Below are 10,000 nucleotides of genomic sequence, written 5' to 3'. Positions count from 1 at the left end.
CAATTTCATATGGGTCACAAATGTTAATGACGGTTCTGTAGATGCTGATCAGCCAACCACTATAGTTCTCTGTTATGGTAACTATTGTCGAAACCTTTGTTTCAAACAGCAGAGAGGATGTGAGATTTGTATATACATCTCCGTAGCGTCTTCGTCTGTCGTATCATGTCTTCGTTCTCATGTTTCACCATTTTCTTCCAGATGTGATACTGACGTCACAGAAACTGAAATGCAACCTGACATTGGCAGCCAGCGGGCCCTCTTCCGTGTTCTCTACAATCAGTACAATTTTTACTCAACTTTTGAGGTAATAGAGATTAACAAAGTACAGAGGACGAGCTGTAGCTTCATAGGATGAGAATCTTGAAGATTTCTTATTTTCTATTCGTATTTTCCATTGGCTTGATAACCTTTCAGACAATCAGAAAAATATCAATTTCTTGTTTTCGAAAGTGGTGAGTCGAGGCGCAAGTTAATTAAAGAGAGATGAGTGCAACTCAGGCATGTTCTGGGAGAATTGTGCTTCGCTGCCTTTGTGTCTTCGCACGTGAATGACTGTAGAGAATGGGAGGCGAGCAATAAACAGAAAACACTGCATGATGCCATATTCTTCTCTGCCTGGAACAAATGCACAGCACAGCCAGGTCATCCATACCATCGAACACCACTAGTAAGGTAGGTAAGTACGTCTAATTCTCTTTGTCTTCCCTCTTTGCCTTGAGGAGCTGTTGAGTTGTAAGTCTCAGCGACGTATACCTCCATCTATATTTTCTTGTTTATTCGTCCTCGCGACTGATAGCCTCGAGCTAATGTCTACACCTGGAAAATATTTATATAGGTATAGCATGATAAAAAGAAATCAGTTGTGGTAATTGCTAACCTTGTAGAAGCGATGATTTTGCCCGTGTCCCATCTAGGCAGTAGTCAACTTCGTAATATATATATATATATATATATATATATATATATATATATATATATATATATATATATATATATATATATATATATATTTGAGCAACTGGTTGTAATAATAATGCATCGTCCATATACTGACTAACACGGACCGTGGGAACACTGGAGACCCTTCTGTGTATAATGTAGTTTGCCGTCTATGCCTTGAGAGTGAGCAGGTCCAGGTACATCAACTCCGTCTACTTGGAACTGTGATTATAGCCTGCAATGATTCGGTCTAATTCATAGTCAGGTAATGTACGTATAGATCTCAGGAACGCCACATTGTTGTGGTTAGCTTCGGCTAAACTTTGACCCAATTGATTTGTTCTGGTTAAGCTCAGGTTATAACTCCGGTGGTTGGTCTAGCTTCACACGGCATACTTCAACACTGGCTTAGAACTGGTTAACTTAGGGTCACCTTAGCTCCTCCTCTTGGGCTCTGACCTGCCAAAACTCCGGGCTGTGTAGGGGTCACTTGTAAGTGCATAACGCCCAAGCCCTTTCTAACCCTGCGTCTGACACGCTTATATTCATAAGCGATCTAAGATCGTCATTTAACAAGCTACGTGAACCACTAGCCAGCGTATGGGAGCATCGCTTATGATAGTATTCAGTGCACGGAAGGGTCGACTGATACTGCCTCGTTGGTCGGTGTTGAATGAATGATAAACTCGACGGGTGATGTCGAGTGTGTAGCAGATCAACTCCTGGTGTGTGTGTGTGTGTCGAGCTATGAGAGGTGGCCAGCTGGTGTGGTATGTGTCAAAACGCTTCCTGGTGTCAAGTGTCACTTGAGTCTCGACGCCGTATTGGCTTCTATCTTCCGAAATGTACAAAAACAGTAAAGTTAAACTTGTAGACGAATATTTTTTTTCCTCTTGCAATGTCTGGAAAAGAATGATAAAAAAAACGAGTTAAGATAAATGTCTCATGAATTTCTGGTAAGAAAATGAGTAAACAGAATAGATGAAATTATATCAGAAAGCGTCGAGTGTGAAGGTACAATTTTATGGTCGCATAGCCAGAGAGAGTCGTGTGATAAACGTCGGATACACAAGATTTACTCTCATAGACGGAAGATGACGGAGCGACCAATCTTACCCTTTTTTTTCTCTCTCTCTTCTGGTCCGAACAGAGAGAGAGAGAGAGAGAGAGAGAGAGAGAGAGAGAGAGAGAGAGAGAGAGAGAGAGAGAGAGAGAGAGAGAGAGAGAGAGAGAGAGAGAGAGAGAGAGAGAGAGAGAGAGAGAGAGAGAGAGAGAGAGAGAGAGAGAGAGACAGAGACAGAGAGAGAATGTCCTGTACCCCAGGCGTGTCTTGGAGGTTTACGCAAAACTTTTTACAAAAAGTGGGAAATCATGTCTAACTTACCAGGTAAGATGGCTTAAAACCAACACTCTGGGGTGGTTTGTGGGGGAATCAGGAACGACCCTAGTTGCATGGGGATGGTTGGAGGAGCACGCTCCTCATGCTGGAGGAGGAGGAGAAGGAGGAGGTATGATACACGACAAACCCCAGTAGCTCTGAGCGTCAGAGACTGCATCGGTGACTTTCACGATCGAGAAGGGGAAAAAAAAAGATAAGGATAATAACAAAATTCCCTTGCTGCTCACGGTGTGAGTTAGTTTCTAATGAATCTATTGACTGAACACCTCCAGTGGCATATCTGAGCAACAGGAAAGTGAGGGGGAGCCTTAGGCCGGACGCGCCAACTGCCCGCAAAGGAGCGACGCGTGGCCATGTATGCATAATGCAGACGAGCAGGGCACAGCACATCCCCTGCCCGCTCGCTCTAAATTCAGACGAGAGATCGTAACTCTTCCCGTGTCGTGATGGCGGTGGGGGAGACAAAGACTGGGCCGGAGGGAACGTGGCATACACATGAGTGCAGTAGGAAGGTCACACAGGTGAGGGTGGCCAGGATACGTATGTATGGAAGAAGATATCATACACATGAGTGCAGTAGGAAGGTCACACAGGTGAGGGTGGCCAGGATAAGTATGTATGGAAGAAGATATCATACACATGAGTGCAGTAGGAAGGTCACACAGGTGAGGGTGGCCAGGATAAGTATGTATGGAAGAAGATATCATACACATGAGTGCAGTAGGAAGGTCACACAGGTGAGGGTGGCCAGGATAAGTATGTATGGAAGAAGATATCATACACATGAGTGCAGTAGGAAGGTCACACAGGTGAGGGTGGCCAGGATAAGTATGTATGGAAGAAGATATCATACACATGAGTGCAGTAGGAAGGTCACACAGGTGAGGGTGGCCAGGATAAGTATGTATGGAAGAAGATATCATACACATGAGTGCAGTAGGAAGGTCACACAGGTGAGGGTGACCAGGATAAGTATGTATGGAAGAAGATATCATACACATGAGTGCAGTAGGAAGGTCACACAGGTGAGGGTGACCAGGATAAGTATGTATGGAAGAAGATATCATACACATGAGTGCAGTAGGAAGGTCACACAGGTGAGGGTGGCCAGGATAAGTATGTATGGAAGAAGATATCATACACATGAGTGCAGTAGAAAGGCCACACAGGTGAGGGTGGCCAGGATAAGTATGTATGTAGGCGGGGACGGTGCCTAGGTTGTCGATAATTACCCTTGAATGCTGTCGACGATGAATATGAATGATAAGGTTAATGATAATGATAGTAATAATTATGAATTATCATGCTTATTAGTTGTATTACGATTACGATCATTGTTATCATCATTATCATTATTGTTATTATTGTTATTGTTATTGTTATTATCATTATCATTATTATCATTATTATTATTATTATTATTATTATTATTATTATTATTATTATTATTATTATTATTATTATTATTATCATTATTATTATTATTATTATTATCATTATTATTATTATCATTATCATTATCATTATCATTATTATCATTATCTTTACTATTATCATCATCATTATTATTGCTATTTCCATTATCATTATCATTATCATTATTATCATTGTTATAACTATCATCCTTATTACCCACACCTGCACACACACACACACACACACACACAGTATATGTAGGAATCAACATGAGGAAACCAAATCTAAAGAGGCAACATAACGAGTGTGAACAAAGATTTATTTTTTAGATAAAGATAATGTATGATGTGTGTAATACCGATTTTCCCAGGTATTGGAGGGTCACGTGAGGCAGCGACCATGCTCATACATCGAATATGACGACACTAATGACAGAAAATATATGACTGTAGTGGGAAAAGATATACCTCACGTCGTCTTAAAAACAATGGAAGAATCGTCATTAATCCTCTCTGGGAAAAGATTCGAATTATGAAAATGATAATTGCCAATATACACACAGGAATTTCAGCATGAGGAGAATATCAGCTTAAATCGCTGGTGGAGGAGAAAAGATAATACATATATAATATTCGTTTCTGAACCGACCATCTTGCATAATCCAGCCTGTCCTAAATGATGGACACCAAACCCTTCCGTCATACAACAGGTTTCCACACTGAGGAATTCAACCTTTACTCTGTTTGTCTTAAGTCTTGTAGGTCAGCTGGTGTCAGTCGTAATTCTCACACGAGAGGTGGGGGTCTGGGAACCAAATATGGGAGTAGCCAGCACAGGGCATACCACAGCAAGCATTACCCTGCCAACCCAGGACATATACAATAGCAAGTAAAACCCTGCCAACTCAGGGCATACCACAGCAAGCATTACCCTGCCAACCTAGGACATACAATAGCAAGTAAAACCCTGCCAACCCAGGGCATACCACAACAAGCATTACCCTTCCAACCTAGGACATACAATAGCAAGTAAAACCCTGCCAACCCAGGGCATACCACAGCAAGCATTACCCTGCCAACCTAGGACATATACAATAGCAAGTAAAACCCTGCCAACTCAGGGCATACCACAGCAAGCATTACCCTGCCAACCCAGGACATACAACAGCAAGTAAAACCCTGCCAACCCAGGACATACAACAGCAAGTAAAACCCTGCCAACCCAGGACATACAATAGCAAGTAAAACCCTGCCAACCCAGGGCATACCACAGCAAGGAACATCCGGCCATTCCAAGGTATACCACGTCAAGTAACACCGGTCCAACTCTACTTAACTGCATAGTGGAACCAGGCCTGTCAGCTGTGCGTCAGACCACTACAACAGCGCTTTGGTGCATCCTTGGGAAACATTCATTATAATGAGCAAGAGCTGGTTGTCAAGTGCATGAAGGATACATAGCGAGATAGCAGGAGGGGAAGAGTTCCTGTAAGTGAGGCAGATGACGGATTTGTTGACTGATATATATATATATATATATATATATATATATATATATATATATATATATATATATATATATATATATATATATATATATATATATATATATATATATATATATATATATATATATATATATATATATATATATATATATATGTATACATATTCTTTGATGGTGTGGTGTGGGAGATCATGGTGAAGAGGAGATGGAGAAGGGAGAAGGAAGGAACTGAGCTGAAAAGACCTCAAGGTGTTGTTGTATGCAGATGGAAGCGGCACATGAACCACAGGCGATGGTAAAAGAACATTGTGTAAATGAGGAGAGTTGACTGTGAATATTTCCACTCGGAACATTATTTACATAAGATACGAGTCTTGTGTTCTGGGGAACTTTTAGGGTTAGATATCAAGTTTCTGTGTAGGTCTTGGATGTTCATAGGAAAAATGGTTATACATAAAGTAGTCCATGAAGATATAGTCTCACACAAGAACAGGAATGACTTAGACGAGTTGATATGGATACACCTGTTTCATTATGACTTTTACGTTGTTCTTTGGCTATTTCTCCACACACAGGCTCGTCCTTGTGCAGCCGAGAGGGCTTAGAGGAGTCTTATGACTTTATTTCTGATCCCTTCCACTCCTTATCATCTCTTATTCTTCTTCTGCTCATGAACCTTCTTAGCTCCTAAATCCCCCTTTCACTGTCTTGATCCCTTGATCTGCTCCATCCTCACCCTCTTCATCCACCCCACCTCGTATAACTGCACCACAGCTGGCCACAGTCAACCATCTGGCAACCGTGACTTACCATACGGGTCACAAAAAAACATTTCAAAAAAAGCACTTTACTCGATTTACTGACGTTCTATCCTGGTTACAAATCCTTGTAAAAGGACTCATGGGCGATGGAAGTATACAATCTACCTTCCTGTTGTCCCTTATTTTGAGAAGTAGGCTTCAAATCTTTGTCTCTCGTTACCTTTAATATAGACTCTCAAACCTCTATCCTTTTTCAGGCTGAAATTTTCGTTAAAATGTTTCGAAAAATTCCGGGTCACGTTTCATTGCTTCGAAGATATGCAGACCTCGAACCTCTTGCTTGGTCAACTCCTTATGTGGTAAACAGTTTAAGAGGTATCTGGGGTCAGCCTGATTCGCCTGTCAGTATATACGGCACTCATGCATAGGGAGTCTTCCCGACTGGGTTAAGAAATGACGTTCGTATGTAATAAAACTGAACATCAGACTGCAATTAAGACGGTCGAACCCTTATTCGCTAATGACGAAGGAGGATGTCGTTAATTAGAAGAAAAAAACCAAACTGGTTAAGTGTACATTATAACCGGCAAAAGATTGACCAATAATAAGTTATCTATAATCCTTTCCGTTGACCTATACATCATTATACCCTTGACTACCCAGCCTAGTTCTAGAGGACTCGCTTGTGTGTGAACCTGAGGCTGAATCGCTAGCAAACCCCAAGGAGTAGATGTATTCGTACGAGCGACCCCTTTATTTTGGCGAAGATCTAACGCCAAAAATTGATTATGATCATGAGCACCTCACCAACGGTATCATGTGATTAATGATCATGAACACCTCACCAACGGTATAATGTGATTAATAAGATCACGTGGTCAGCCTGACCTGGTGATTACTTGGAACATCTGATTAACTGTGATACATCATCCTAAACAGCAATACATGATTAACAGTAGCACATGATCAATCGCTACACATGATCACCTAAAACATGTACCTATTCTGAAACATGATCAGCCAGATGATTGGATTAAATGCAACTCAAACTTACCTTTGAAATATTACTTGAACAATCCAATGGGCCACATGGTCAGTCGCAGCTTGTAATCTAGCAAAATACGCATTGAACATGAGCCCATGACCAACGGAAACAGATGAATAATCTACTCACCTGATCAGGCAATACGCATGATTAAAGAAAACACTTGATTAATCTCGTGTGCCATGCATGGGACTACACGATCAATATGGGGCAGAAATCATTTGGAACTGACGATCAACCACGACACACGGCCCCTCCAAACACTTGATACACTGAAACTAGAATGGATCAAAACTCGTAAGAAAGAACTGAAAGATGATGGACTACGAACTATCAACCAGAGAAAGAGAGAGATTACAGATCGGAACCATCAACCAAGAACAATTGATAGGTCGAAACCATCAATCAAGAACAATTTATGGATCAAAACCATCATCGGAGAATAGATCGTGGAATGGATCCATCATTTAGGAAGAGGTGGAGATGGATGGGAAAAGAAATAAATGATGAAACAATGCAGTTAACCAACCAGAAGCAGTTGATGGACAAGAACCAGCAACCAGGAGAGGACGATGGATCAAGACCATCAACCAAGAGTAGGTGAAGAACTAGAAGGAATCAAATGAAAAAAAAAACAAACTATTCATCCCACACTCTTAAGTCCAACTCTCTATACGTGTTTTCCTCTATAGAACAGGACCTCCTTCCTTGTTCTTAATCCTTTCATCCTCCCAGATGTTACGCTCAAGAATTTCTCGTCCCATTAGAATATGATTCGTTGCCGTGTTAGTGACTGAGATAGATTTTGTGATCATATTCTATTCCTCCACTATTGCATATGGAATCAGTTTATTAACTGTATCATTTTTGGTATTTACTTATTCATCGTTATTTTCATTTCTCTTCTACTTTTCCTAATTCTTTATGTCCTGTTTTAGACAGCGTTGTGGGTGAGTTGACCTTATTCGGTTGCGATGTCAAACGTGCCTTGACCTTTCCTGGTGTAATTGACCTGACCTGTTCTGGTACAATCCCTCTTAAATTCCTACATGCGCTCTTACATGGCTTGGTATGTCTTGTCTCTGTGAAGGCTGGACCACAACTGATATGTTTGTGTGTGTGTGTAAGAGAGAGAGAGAGAGAGAGAGAGAGAGAGAGAGAGAGAGAGAGAGAGAGAGAGAGAGAGAGAGAGAGAGAGAGAGAGAGAGAGAGAGAGAGAGAGAGAGAGAGAGAGAGAGAGAGAGAGAATTAACGCCGTCCAACTGTAACCAGGAACCAGTTCTGGCTACAAGCGTGTGAGTGATGAACATGACCCCCACGGGAGATGTTATCAGCTGGTCAGGTTATCAGACACAGCGTTAATGACCCTCCTATACACCCGTGTTATCAGGTATAATTGACCACTGATTATCCCTCTTACCATTCGTTGAACCCAATCCCTGTGTTAGGGGAGAGATGTGTAAGATGGAATAGAAAGAACGATTAGATAGAATTACAAAGAATGAAGAGATGATAAAGAAGGAAAGATATAGATATGAATTATTTGTATCATTCGGGACATGTGTATACTGGAAGCACCTATCGGTAGTCGAATGAATTTGAAACTCACATCATTACTTTTTCGGGCCCTGGGAGATGGTGCATTTGAAAAACCTATATTTAATTTTTTTTCTCCCCTAGCCAGTCAGCTGGCTGCTGGAGGTTTATATGTTCTGTGAAAGTGCGCATTCATATGCACTATATTTGTATATATATATATATATATATATATATATATATATATATATATATATATATATATATATATATATATATATATATATATATATATGTATATATATATATATATATATATATATATATATATATATATATATATATATATATATATATATATATATATATATATATATATATATATATATATATGCTGACAAAAGTTATTGTTCCAGTATTTTTCTCATTATTCCCATTTAAACACTTAAATCCTTTACTGTATGATTCTCTTCTCATACATTCCAAGACGGACGGCATCCATCATCCCACCTGATAACCGGAAAAAATGTTACGCATCGCGAGGGAGACTGGTAATGGACTCACGCCTAAAGTGACGAGGGATCCAAGACTTCTTATGTTAAGCCTTGAGTCACGGACGAAGTTAGATCCTGTATACCCAGGTCCTCAGTCGTGGCAGATCGAAGCAATGATACGCCTCGGCCGTGATTTATGCGTTGACCAAGTGGTTATACGCTTAAATCTATGATTTATTGGAGATGTATGGTTTGGCACGACGAAATCTTGAGTTATTGATAATAAAATCCATTCTACATCCTCTTAGCGAGAAGATCTGGGTATATGAAGTCTTTATATAGTCATGAATGAGGAATAGATTATATACCGTCGTTTTTTTTTACTATATATTACAACCTTCATTCATGGAGGAGTTTAGTCTTTCCACAGTCATGAGGTATTCAGAGCCATGCACCAGAGAACCTTGAAGTCAAAGGCGTCTTTAAAACTCCTCCTGCCACGCATGGGTTCATTCCTGGAACCTTCAGTCTTGATGATGAAAAAAGGGAAAGTAGAAGACCCCTCAAGGGGAGGTCAGGCGACCAATTTGCCTCAGCTTGGGTGACCATCAAGTCGGATTTTAGTCTTTGTGGTCATCGTCTTCTCCGGTCGTGGCGCGTGACCAGCTGTATTTGTCTGATCAGCTGGCTAAACCTTCATATGACCAGCTGTATGTTCTCCCATCTGTTGTAGTCATGCAGCGTTGTTACGTCGAGTTGACTCCTTGGGTCAAGTCGAGCAAAACAGAGTTTTTAGACTCAATGCAATTACCAGATCAACAACTGTTATATCAGTCGAGATGTAATTGGTCAATTATCCGCAATTGATCGACCGTCTCTAACTCCTCGACCACCGCCAGTC

This window comes from Panulirus ornatus, chromosome 14 (assembly GCF_036320965.1).
Source record: "Panulirus ornatus isolate Po-2019 chromosome 14, ASM3632096v1, whole genome shotgun sequence".
Taxonomy (NCBI): domain Eukaryota; kingdom Metazoa; phylum Arthropoda; class Malacostraca; order Decapoda; family Palinuridae; genus Panulirus; species Panulirus ornatus.
This window is presented reverse-complemented; position numbering follows the sequence as displayed.